Source organism: Dasypus novemcinctus, chromosome 15 (assembly GCF_030445035.2).
Source record: "Dasypus novemcinctus isolate mDasNov1 chromosome 15, mDasNov1.1.hap2, whole genome shotgun sequence".
Lineage (NCBI taxonomy): Eukaryota > Metazoa > Chordata > Mammalia > Cingulata > Dasypodidae > Dasypus > Dasypus novemcinctus.
In genome coordinates this window covers 70,305,981-70,320,212 of record NC_080687.1, presented here as the reverse complement: position 1 = coordinate 70,320,212, position 14,232 = coordinate 70,305,981, and positions in this window count along the sequence as shown.

The window sequence follows — 14,232 nt, the reverse complement described above, 5'->3', positions numbered from 1 at the left end:
CTGTACTAAATATATGCCTAATAATTGTAATGTTATCTTTTCTATTTTGGATCAAGTGCAGAAGTATATTAGACATGTTAAATTCCTGGTAAAATCATTTTCTAAACTTCTAAAAACGGTCCTTGATGCTGTACTAAAGACTGATAAATAATCAGTCAAGACAACAAACAGTCATCCACCTCATAGCTACAACAATAATTATGCCAAAGCTTAGCAAGTAAACTTTGACAAAGGGGGGGAATGATGTGGGCTATGGGTGGAAGGCTCTTTGTCTCTTCAGAGATAACTAAGTTGTTTGACTTGTGGGTGTGAAACGGTAAGAGGCTGCAGTCCTGCTCTTAGGGACCAGCAGGCTCCAGTCCCAGGAAATGTTTAACAAAGCAAGGGCTATAAACTTTAAGTATTTAGGGGAAATGCAAAAACCAAGGCTTATCTAAAATGTCTGGAGTCCTTGCTAAAAGCTTACCTAAGATGTGGAAGAGATATATGCTAATTGAAGCCTATTGAGAACTGAAACAAAGGGACGATTTGGCCTTTCCTCTCTGTATAAAAGACGTTTGAAAATCTTGTTCAGGGCTCGGGATTCAAACAGAAAGCTCCCGAGTCCGGCCGGCCATCAATAAACCATTTTTCCTTCTCAAAATCATTCCTGAGTCCTGGCCTCTCTATACTCGAATAATTGAACTTCTCTTAAATTCCACAACAATACCACTCATGATGCTTTGGCCCAGCATAAGCACACTTGGTCCTTTGAAGGGAGGTGGCTGTGCTTTTCTCATGCCAAACTTGAGCACAGGGTCATGGACAAAGCTGGAAGTTTAGGTTTCATGCTTTTATACCAGATCTATTGAAAGGACCTATAAATCCTCATTTCCCCCCTAATTCCTGGAAGTTCTTATAAAACGTCTTTCTTCCATGAATGATCACATATCTTTCTAACTTGATCTCTGGGGAGCTTCTCAATCACACCTAATCACATTATATTCCTCCAGAAGTCTACATTTTCAAAAGTAAAACTTTGAATTGGAGTTATTTTAAAAGTGCTGAAAACTTCTAATTAAACTTTCAATTTGAGTAGCACAACATTAAATGTTCATGCAAGTGAAGCTATGCAAGGGATGGGTTAATTGCTGGGAATGAAGAATTATTAAATTTTCCAAAACTAATGTATCTTTAATAGAATAATCTAAATTAATACCTTAATACATTTCCTTGACTTTGTTTTCTTTTCCTTTTTTGGTAAGGAAGTGAATAATGGTGACAATCCTTGTGAGATAATAAGTTCTGTGTTTAGAATAGGGGGATCACTGAATAGAAAATCCAGTCTGCTATATGAGACAGGCAAATGAAACAGCAACAAAGAATAAGAGCTAGTTATTGATTGACAGCTGAAATTAATCAGAAAACATGCTAGAGATATAACAGAAAATGATGACTGTGAATGGAGAATAAGATAAAGGAAGTTGTCTAGCTGGGATTCACTCTTTTGCCTAGACTACTGATTTTATGTTTCTTTTTTCTTTTGTTTATCATATGCTTCTTGTAGCTCACAGATTATTTTCTAATTTTAATCTAATTTTTGTTTAACCCTAGGTTTTTTTCTTTAATTTGAAAAAGGACTTCCTTGCCAAAAATAATACTAATGAAAAGAATACAAAATTTTAAAAATGACTGCATAGGATCTTTGTTAAATGTCTGGACATTTTCATTTGCAGACCAGAGTCATTAAGACTCCTTAATAAAAAACAGAGTAATTTACATCAGTTCTAAATATTAGGAAAATGAGCTTAAGTATTTTAAACCAATTAAAATAAAGTCTCAGAACATTGTTATTATTCACGTATAGTTTGCATATATTTAATTATTTTATTTAAAAATTACAAATATGAGTAGGCATTAAATAAATAATATTTACAACTCACAATTTAACTTTTTAAGGACTTTAATTTTTTTTAGCACATTTAAAAGTGCAATTTTTGTATTAAAATATAACCATTGAGACTAATCTTCAGGGAGAATGATGAACCAGGTGCATTTATAATCATTCACATCCAGTAGTTGTACTTGCAGCTATGCTATATGTAAGCAAGCAGTGAGATGGTTAGTGAATGGAATTAAAATAGGTTTCAAAATATAGTGCCATTTTTTCCCCTTATGACTATGCAATTCTATTTGTAGAAACATATGGAATTGGTTGTCATACTTAAGGTGAAATTTTCTTATTTTTAACTACTACTCAGCGTTCCTGATAATATCCATGTATTTATATTCCTGATAATAACCATATATTTATAGGATTTTGCTGTTTAATTAAGGACTATGGATTGGATGGTTCTAAATTTTTCTTTGGCTTTATATTTCATTTTATAAAATATATTCCTGAGATTCAATTTTTAATGAAATATCTAAATTATCTTTGATACATCAACATAGTAAGACTTGATTCTCCTCACCAAAATTAGTTATATATATTTAATATACATCATAGTTGCTCTGTTTGCAGATCACTAAAATATTACCTTTAAGGTACTGTGTTTGATATTCCTAGTGTAATAAAAAGACTTCTTAATAGGTCATATACCTTGCACTGTCTAAAGATAGTACAACTTCAGATATCCATTTATAATCCATGAGTGAACTGCAGCAGTATTGTTGAAAATTATAAAGACAATACTTTTTCATAAAAGTGACACTATACATACTTTAAGATTCTTGAGGAATCAAAAAGAAGTATGGCATTAGAGTTGTTTTACAGATGATTTGGAACTTATTTACCAGGAGAGGTACTAAAATGTGTTTTGCAAATATTATCTCAGCTCAGTCTTTCACTGAGTGTCATGACATTGGCATAATTGAAGTTGTGTAGACCAATTATTAATCTGATGTCACTTATTTTGGCTTTATGTGATGTGTCTTCATAATTTTTAGAACCAGATTATCTATTTGTGACAGGAATATCATAGAAGCAATGTTGTGTTCTTTCACTTGCATCCCGTTGATTATCACATAATTTTGATTTGTACCATCACTGATGATTTCTTAATTAAAGTGATGTCTCTCAGGCTTCTCCACTGTAAAGTTACTGTTTATCTTAGTATTTAAAAAATATTTTGCAAGGCAGTACATTGAAATTATGGAATTATCCCTTGATTCATCAAAGTTTCAATGTACTTATTTATTTATATCATTATTGGATTATTACTTTTCATTTTTCAACTGGCAATAGTTATATCATTACTTATGTTGATGTGGAGATTGTACCAGACTTGGCTTCTAAGAATACCCTCAAGCTGATTCCGGTGTCCCTTGGCATGTATCCCTTATTCTTTGAGTAATTTCTTACTTTCTGGCACACAAGAAGGTGTTCCAAACTCATCTTACTTTTTGTGACACTGTCCCTGAAATCATCCATTTCTCTAAGGCACCCTGGTTCTTTTATGAGAGGATGATATTTTTCACAGATTCTATATTCTCAGCATCATATTCCAGCTTTCAGACCATCTGACACTGGAGAGGGAATATGCACATATTGTTACGTAAGGTATTATAATACCACCATTTAGATCTTATACCATCAGGTTTATTTTCTATTTTCTTTCCAATATTTCTAACTTCATGTCTCACAATGAGAAACTTAAGTCTCCCTTATTCATTTTTTTAATATAATTTTTTATTTTTTTTAAAAGATACTTAGATTACATAAATGTTACATAAAAAATATATATAGGGTAATCCCACAGATTCCACTCCATACATCTCGCATATTTTTCCACATTAACAACGTCCTTTCTTAGTGTGGTACGTTTGTTATAATTGATGAACACATATTGGGACATTGCCACTAAACATGGATTCTGGATTATATTGTAGTTTACTCTTGCTTCTGTACAATTTTTAAAGTTATGGCAAGATATATAATGGCCTGTATATGTCATTGCAATGTCATTCAGGACAATTCCTAAGTTGAAAATGCCCCCATATTATACCTGTTTTTCCCTCTCCCTTCCCTCAGAACCTCCAGTGGATGCTGCCTCCACATCCATAATATAAGTTCTTCCATTGCTAGAATCACAGTAAGTCTATAGGAGAATATCAGTAAGTCTATTCTAGGTCTTTGTTCATTCCCCAATTCTGAGGATTCTGGGATGGTAATGCCTACTCCATCTCTACGTGAAAGAGCACAGATCCCATGGGGCAGATGGATGGGAGTATCTTGATTGCAGTTATAGACTCTGTTCCTTGGGATGGTCATTGTCCATCATTATCTCCTTGTTAGTTGTCCCAGGTGAATCCAATGAACTAGTGAGTAGGTGTTTCAAATCTATTGAGATTCAGGGCCCAGCTGACACATGAACAGCCCAAAGATTTAAGTCTGTTGAACATATACCTATCAACTCTAGTACTAACTCTAGGTTCAAATACAAGGGACAGAAGGTTTCCCTATGTGTAGGGAAAACACAACTGAGTCCAACTCTGTTACACTGGGGAGGAGAAATTCCTAAGTTTGGCCCACAGGCAGGGCACCAAACTCCTGAGCTGTCTGCCCTGCCTAAAATGTCTGGATATCTCTAGAGCCCTGAGGAACCCCGCTATTTGAGGCAATATTTACTTTGGCAATCAATGAGATCCTGCTGAAATGTGCATAAGTGTAACCTCTGGAATGACCTCTTTACACTCTCTTAGCCATATGAACTCATTTGTCATTACTTTTTCCCCCTTTCAGTCAAGGTCGTTTTCCAGGTGCATTGCTATTTGGGCTTTTTAGTAATCAGTGCCAGGGAGGTTTATCCCCAGTAGTCATGTCCCACCCTGAGGGGAAGTTAATGTATTTATATGCTGATTTAAGCTTAAAGAAAGCCCATATTGATCAAGAAGGAGGCTCTCAGGAAGTAACTTTTAGGTACCCTATAAAACCCTATAACACTAAACTAAGTTTAAATTTCAAAAGTAAGGGTTCATAAATATAGTCATTGATAACAAGGGTCAATCAGTGGCCCATCACCTTCACAAGTCACTGCCCCTGTACTCAGGGGGATTCTTGCTGTCCCATTAGAGAATGTGGCAGAGTTCCCCAAGATGAGAATTCAATATTCTTTCACTTATTGTGTGACTCTCCACCCACCATGACAAATCCCTATAAACCCTTGAATACATGTATGTGATTTATAGGTATGCCCCAGGTGAACCTCCTCCCATGCATCCCCCATCACTGACATGTCATACCAATAATCCTCCCCATCACAATTGTAACATTTCTGTGATCAAAGAGTTCTTTAAAAATGAAGTCAACTAAATAATCAAATGAAATTAATGAGAAAATGAAGTAATAATGATAGTTTTAAAAATAAGAAATAAAATATTAAATATTGTAAAAAATTTTGTAAAAATAATGAGAAAAAAAGCACTGCTTTTGCTGCATCCCATAAGTTTTAATATGTTGTGTTTTCATTTTCATTCATTTTGACATACTTACTGATTTCTTTTGTGATTTCTTCTTTGATCCACTGATTGTCTAAGAGTGTGTTGTTTAATTTCCATTTCCTTGTGCCTAATTTGGTTCTCTACACCTTACTGATTTCAAGCTTCATTCCACTGTGGTCAGAGAAATTATTTTGTAATATTTCAATCTTTCTGAAGCTATTGAGACTTGTCTGTGGCCTATCATGTGGCTATCATGGAGAATGATCCATGTGTGTTCAAGAAGAATGTATATCCTGCTCTATTTGGGTGTATTATTGTATATATGTGTATTAGGACCAGATCCTTTAATGTATAATTCAAGGTATCTGTTTCTTTATTGACACTCTGTTGAAATGTTATATCTAATGGTGATAATGGTGTATTAAAGTCCCCACTATAATTGTAGAGGTATATATTTCTTCACATAGTTTTTCCAATGTTTGCCTTGTGTATTTTGAGGTGCCCTTATTAGATACATAAATGTTTATGATAGTTCTTTCTTCTTGATAGATTACTCCTTTTATTAATATATATTGTCCTTCTTTGTCTCTTACAATAGTTTTGCATTTAAAGTCTATTTTGTTCAATATTAGTAAAGCTATTCCTGCCCTTTTCTGATTATTGTTTGCTCATGAAATTGTTTTCCAACCATTCACTTTCAGCCTCCTTCCATCTCTGGGTCTGAGGTGAGTTCTCATGGAAACATACAGATGGGTGCTTCCTGGACATGTGCATCTATGTCCCTCAATAGAGCTGGAAATTTTCAGCCATTATTTCCTCCAATACTCCTTCTACATTCTTTCCCTTCTCTACTCCCTCTAGTATGCTTATAATGTGCATGTTTGTGTGTCATATTTCCTTATCCATTCTGCAAATCTGTGTCTCTTGATTCGAGAGTTTAATCAATTAACATTCAATGTTACTAACATCAAGGAATTACTTACATTAGCCATATTTTCTTCAGGTTTATGTATGCCATATGTTGTTTTCCTTTCTCTTTTTATCTTTCTAATTATTCTTATGTTCTCCTCCAACTCTCTTCCTCTTGGTTTTTTTTTCCTTTCAACCTGCAGAACTCCATTTAGTATTTCTTGAAGGGCAGGTTTCTTTTTGAAAAAGTCTCTTAAATTCTGTTTAGCTGTGAGTATTTTCAATTCTCCCTCATTTTTGAATGTCAGCTTGCTGGATAGAGAATTCTTTGCTGGAAGTTTTTTTTTTTTTTTCCTTTTAGCACCTTAACTATGTCATACCATGGCCATTTTGCTTCCATGGTTTCAGATGAGAATTCAGCACTTAATCTTATTGAACTTCCCTTGTATGTGATGGATCACCTTTCTCTTACTGCTTCTAGGATTCTCTCTTTGTCTTGAACATTGGAAAATTTGACAAGTATATGTCTTGGGGTAGGCTGTTAGGATTTATACTGTTTGGAATGTGCTGTACTTCCTGGGCTTGTGCATATATGCCCCTCAATAGAGCTGGGAAATTTTCAGCCATTATTTTCTCCAATACTCCTTCTACATCATTTCCCTTCTCTTTTCTCTCTGGGATGCCTATAATGTGTATGTTTGTGTGTTTTGTATTGTCATTCAAATCCCTAAGTCCCTGCTGGATTTTTTCTATCATTTTATCTATCTGTCTGATTTCAGCTGTGCTGTCTTCAACATCACTGATTCTTTCCTCTTCCTGTTCAAATCTGCTGTTATGTGCTTCCAGTATATTTTTGATTGCTTGCATTGTGCTATTCATCACCATCATATCTGTTATCTTTTAATGTATATTTACAATTTTTCAATATGTTTCCTGAATGTCTTAATATGCTTTATCTTTTCCTTAACTTCATTACGCTGATTCATGATATTAGTTGGACATCTTTGATTAGTTGTTCCACATTCTGCATGTCCTCCTGTTTTTTAGTTTGTTCATTAGACTGGGCCATGTCTTCCTTTTCCTTAGTATGACTTGTAATTTTTTTGTTGATGTCTGGGCATCTATTTACCTTGATGAGCTTGTTTGGTTGATTAGCTTCTCTGTCTACTTTAGGGTTTTATTTGATTGTTTCTTTGTGTGTGGTAAGGGTTAATTTTGGATAGTTGGTTTTTCTTAATCTATATCCTTCTATTTCTGTGTTCCCTTGAAAAAAAATATTAGGACTAGAGAAAAAGAAAGAGATAAGAAGAGAAAAAGAATAAGAGTAATCATAATACAAAAAAAGGTAGAAAAGGAATTGTGTCAGAGCTAGGAAATTAAGTAATATTTGTAAAAAATCATAAAAAATACAAAGGGATAAGAATAAAGAAAGGTAGAATAGGAAAAAAAACAAACAAGAAGTGAAATAGAGAGAGAGAGAGAAAATAAAATGAATTAAAATGCCCAGACAGATGAGAAAGAAAGAAAAATAAATAAATAAAAGGAGAGAGAGTAAAAGTAAAAAATAAAGACTAAACAAGAAATTGTGGAATGGAAGAAAAGCAACAGAAGTCAGAAAACAGAATAATGAAGGAGAGAAGAGAAAGTTGGTTTAAAAAATAAGAAAAAGAAAAAAAAAGGAAATAAAGAAAGGGAAAACAACAAACAAGAAACAAAACAGCAACAAAGAAGCAACCCAGGAAATGCAGCCTTCTCTCTTAGGACCCTAGAGACCTTCTCAGGCTGTTAGTGTTCATCAATTAATCACCCTGTAGCCTGCCCTCTACAGGTGATGTATCCAGTTTTAGCAAATAAAATAAGGAAAAAGAAAGAAAAAAAATTAAAAAAACAAAACAAAACATAAAACAAGATAGGTGAAAGTCAGTCTATGAGTTCCCTATCATAAAGTATAGCTGCATGCCTTACTTCTCCCTGGATCCCTGCTCTTAAGAAGTACTGGGACTCGAACCTTTACCTTATGCATGCAAGGCAGGAATTCCCTCACTGCACTATAGCAGATCTATAGGCTAAATAGACTTTTGAAGGCTTGTTGTTCTATCTGTCCCTGTTTCCCTTAGGTGAGTTGCACTGTTAATAGAGGCCGGGCTAGTTAGTTGCCTGCCTCCACCCCTGTCTTGACCAAGCTCCTCTCACTCAGGACAGCTTGGTGTGACAGCCTACTTGAGCATATTTCCCCTCCCCTCTCCCTGGGACCACCTCAGTGCTGGCTGGTATCCTCCCTGAGATTCAAAGGGGGCTCAGGTGTGCAAACCCACAAAATGGAAATTGCTCTCTACTTTTTGTCAGGCACCTCTTCCTCCCAGGGAATACTTCTTCCCATTGAGCTGGCTGGAGAGAGTCTGGGGGTCCTCTAAGGCTATTTGTCTTGAGGGTGAGCTTTGATCTCCTGGCTTTTTCCAGCCACAGGGGCAAGCAACTCATGGTTTTCCCTTCATCTCTTTATCTTTTTTTCCAGCTCCCTCCAGGTCAATGTTCTCAAGCCTCCTACTCTGTCCAAACTGGCGGGGGCAGATTCCAGGGGCCTGTGGGGAAGAAGTTGGGGGGAAGGCGGGGATGGAGGCAGGAGATGAGAAAAATGGAGGCAAGACAGGATTCTGATCAAGCCTCGTTTATTGGGGGTAGAACATGGGAATTTATACTGAGGGAAGGGAGAGTGTCCATAGGTGATAGGCTGGTTTTGCGGGTGGCAGACGTCCAAGGAGGGGATTGGCTGAAAGTTCGTGCCAGGTCTGCAGAGTCTCACGTCTTGCGCATGTGTATTACTGTGGTCACCAGAATTGTGGCGGGAAGGGGAGAACAAAGAAACAAGGAGGAAGAAGAAGAAGGAAATGGCGGGGCAGGGCTGTAGTAGTTATGAGATCTGCCATGTTGTTGGAGGCTGTAAACAGACCTCACAGTGGGTGGCTCCCCACACTACTCTATGAATTCCCAAAACAGCTCACTGTGGTAGGATTTTACCCTTTCTCTGTTGTTTTTTTGTGAAAGAGTTAGGCAGAGCCTGCCTACATCAATGCCATTTTCCTAAAACTCTTATTATTCTTAATATGTTTCACTAAGTGGCAAATCCCCCTATGTGTAACCAATTACCCATAACCATCTCCACCTTCTATTTTTGGATGAATGCCTCCCTCACCCTTCTTTGGCTCTGGCACCCTGTGCTGACTTCTGCTGCCCGTGGATACCATCTTCAAAATAAATACCGCTGATATCTTGAACAGTAAGTACATCTATCTAGCACTATAAGAAAACTCTACAGACTCTGTGATCTCTAAAACCTCATGCTAGTCTCTGCTTTGATGTGGATCCCTTCTTCATCCCCCTTAGATTTAGACTCCCCATTCCAGGCTGGTCTCTCAATATAACTCTCCTTATATTGTTTCACAACTTGTATCAGGGAATTCTTCATTTTCAGGGAGCTCTATTCCCAGTCTCCTCTTAAATGTGTTTGCATTAAGCTAACAAATCCTTGACTCCTGCAGGAAATCTGTTAACTTTTAAGCTTCACCACCATAAAGGCACAATTCCACAGATCTCTCCAGCTCTTCAATTTTTCTCCCATCTGCTGGTTGAGCCACCTCAGCCATCTTAGCTTCCCAATGGTACCTCATCACACCCTTTCTCTTTGTGACCTGTGAGTAACAAAATTTTCTCATGCATTATGACCATAGTTTTTCCTTTTGTGATACCTGATCTCTGTCTAGGCCCAAATTTAAAATCCAACTTAACTAAGTTTTAACAGCTTATGACCCATGTTCTAGGACAAAAGGCACAGACATCTTTCGATCTGGAAATGTGTGTTCTTTGAGCAGTCTTTTTCTCTGTTTATAGTATTTTTACTTTTATATTTTCTCTGTAAATGTAAAATACATGTTTCCTTCAATATGTATTTATATGTGATTTCTGTCTTTTGAAATATGCCTTCTGCCATGATAGGTTTTCTATATTATTTATGGTTTTATTTTACATTAAAGTGTTACTATATCAATAATTTATTAATATTTTATAGCACTATATTTGTTTATTATTGAATTTTTATAATGCATTTTATTATCATGGAAGATAAAACCCTTCTTTCTTCTTATCCATTATTTTTCTGACTAACTCATTTCTATTTCTATTTCAGTAAATTTGTCAATCAATATTAGAATTCTCATTGAGATTTTGTAACCTATAAAATCAGATTTCTCTGCTCAATGCTCTCAAATGACCAATTCCTGAGACCCTGGAGTTTCATAGAGAGAAAGATTTTATTGCTAAGTGCATAGAAAAGAGATCATATTCCTATTTGCCTATAAATCTGTCTCACAAAACTATAGTGATTCTGATAGTTTTATAATATCCAAAGACAGGCAGGTTTATGCTAAGGAGTATAGTGGCTGGAGATGATGAAGTTAGAGATGATCTAATTACTGAGCATGTGCAAATTGATTTCATGCCTAGTCATAGAAGATATTTAAGAAAATGGAGGCCTTAATACGATGATAGGCATGATATGGTGGTGATAATTATTATTATTTTAGAAGGCACTGGGGTTTGAACCCAAGATCTCTTACATGAGAAGCAGGTCCTCACCACTAGAACTACATCCACTCTCTGATTTTTGGTATTATAATGGGGTATATACGTCACTTACAGATTAAGTTTTAAGCTACTGCACATGTCAGGTGAGCCAATTTATGTTAGACCTAGCTTAGTCTAGTAAGATAGTTTAGGAATTAGAGTAAGTTAATTCTGGCATAACTCAAGTTTCTTCATTAATAAACATTATAGAGCTATCTAGTGATCGTAAGACTCCAAAGTTGTAAAACAGGATAAGGGGGTATAACTGGAGCCATTCATAAGGTTTTTACAATTACAAGGTAAAGACTACTTTTACAGTAATAATCAAAGGTTACTGCATCTGGGTTCCAGATTTGAGAGTTTCAGTAATTTTAGGTATTTACTTTTGGAAATTCTGTAATATATTAGAAATTAAAAAGGCATCTATAGATAATGATTCAGTAATCACAATCATTTGTTAATTTTTAACTTTCAATTGCAATTTTATTTGAATTAAGAATTGAAGAATTAACTCTTACAAGTTGTTAAAACACTATCCTGATTTGTTTTGAAATCTAAGCCAAAACAAAGAGAATTCTGAGAGCAGCAAGAAAAAACCAATGCATAACATATAAGGGATATCCAATAAGATTAAGTGCTGATTTCTCACCAGAAACCATGGAGGGAAGAAGACAGTGGTCTGATATATTTAAGATACTACACGAGAAAACACTTCCAGCCTAGAATCTTGTATCCTGCAAGACTGTCTTTCAAAAATGAGGGCAATATTAGAATATTCACAGATAAATAGAAACTGAGAGAAATTCTAAGCAAGAGACCAGATTTTCAGGAAATACTAAAGGGTGTGCTAGAGCCTGAAAAGAAAAGACAGGAGGCGGAGGCCTGGAAGAGAGTTTAGAAATGAAGATTACATCAAGAAAAGTAACTAAAAGTGTCAAAAGAGTGGTGAAAATAAAATATGACGGATAAAACTTAAATAGTCAGGAATAAACTTAACCAATGATGTAAAACACTTGTATTCAGAAAACTATAACCCAATGTTAAAACAAATAAAAAAAACTCTAACCCCCTAAATAAATGGAAGAACTTTCCATGCTCATGGATTGGAAGACTAAATATCATTAAGATGTCAATTCTACTCAAATTGATATACAGATTTAATGCAACCCCAATAAAAATAACAGCAGCATTAAAGAAAAAATTGAAAACATGATCATTAAATTTATTTGGAAGGGTAAGGAGTCCTGAATAGCCAGAAACATCATAAAAAGGAAATGTGAACCCTCATCTCCAGACTTTAAATCATAATACCTACCTATAGTGGTAAAAACAACATGGTACTGGCCTAAAGACAGACACAATAGACCAATGGAACCAAATTTGTGGTTCAGAAACAGACCCTCACAGTTATGGTCAAGTGATTGTTGACTAGCCTGTCAAACTTACACAGCTCAGGCAGAACAATCCATTCAACAAATGATGCTGAAAAAATTGAACATCCATAGCTCAAAGAAGAAAAGAGGACCCCTATCTCACACCTTATCCAAAAATTAACTCAAAATGGATTTAAAAAACTAAAAATAAAAGCAAGAACCATAAAACTTCTAGAAGAAATTATTGGAAATCTCTTAAAGACCTCATGGTAGGTGGTGAATTCTTAAAGGAGATAAAAGAAGGACTGAGTGGACTACTGATGTTTAATGTATGTAGAAGTTTTAATTAGCTTCACTGTAAAATTGTGGAAATGTATAGAGTGGATAGTAACAAAAAGTGAGTAACAGCTAGTTTATAAATGGGGATGTGACTGAAAATGGTAGTCTAGTTATGTAAATGCCAATTGACAGAATGCTTGAGAGTAATCTAGGAACTGGATAGCACAGTAAACCAAGAGGTGGGTGAGAATTGTGGTTCATGGTACAGATGCAAGAGTGCCCTTCGTTAGCTAGAACAAATGTATATCACTACCGCAGGGTGATGGGAATCATGTGCATGATTGCTTTATAAGTTTCCAGCTTCTGTCATAAAAAAATATATTTAAAAAATAATAATAGGGTGGGTTGGGGGAAAAACACACCAAATGTAAGATAAGGACTATTATTAGTAGTAAGATTTTGACAGTGTTCTTTCATAGTTTGTAACAAATGTATCATGACAACGCAAGGTGTTGGTGGAGGCTTGATGTTTGGGACCCCTGTATGATATTATGCATGTTTGCTTTGTATGTTTACCACTTTTACTATACATTTGTTTATGTATGTTCATATATAAATGATATAAAGATAATAACAATTATATTGGTTAGGGGAAAACTACTTTGCTTAGTAGTAATGTTTTGACAATGCTCTTTAATCATTGGTTAAAATAGTTTAAAAACAATGCAAGTTATTGGTGGTAGGGTGATATATTATATATGTTTGTTTGATGTTATATATGTTTGTTTTGTAAGTTCACAACTATTATACACTTATTGTTTATGTACATTTGTGTATGAGTGACATATTTCAATAAATTTTAAAAAGTCTTGATTAGTTTTAAAGTAAAATACATGCTTTATTCACTGCTTTGTACTTATATGGACATACAATCAATGTTAAAACACAGGATGCTTTTAGAGAACTGTGAATAAACTCTTGGTTAGTTTTGCAAACTAAGTAAAAGTCTTGCTTTATTCACCACCAAGTAATAGACTTACAATCAGTGTTAAAACACAGGACTCATTTAGTGAACTGTGAAACACTCTCTTGATTAGTTTTGAAAGCTAAGTAAAATATATGCTTTATTCAAAAAAAAGTGAAAGAATTAACATCTTAATAGTAAAAATTTTAAAGTGTGAACAGAAGTTGTTTATCTCTCTATTGTTCTATGGCTATTTTATCTATTTCTTTTTAGAGTTTGGAATATTTAGTTTACATTAAAATCGCATCATAATATTTTCATAATATTGTCTATAAGATTTTTTTTTGCAAATATGATGTTGTTTGTTATATAAATATTTAATAAATTCTACTTACTTATAGAAGATTTTCATTTCATTTTATTTAGGTTTTCTAAGCAGTCAATAATATAATCTGAAAATAAGGATAATTGGGCTTTTTCTTTTCTACTGCCTTCTTACATCTTATTTAGTTTTTGTCTAATTGTCATAGGATTTACAAAGGAGAGTATATAATAATTGTGTTTTAGCTTGACAAAAGACTGCTGATGCAAAGTACCAGAAAAAGGTGGACTTTTAGAAAGGGGATTTATTTGGGGTAAATTCTTAGAGTTCTGAGGCATGACATG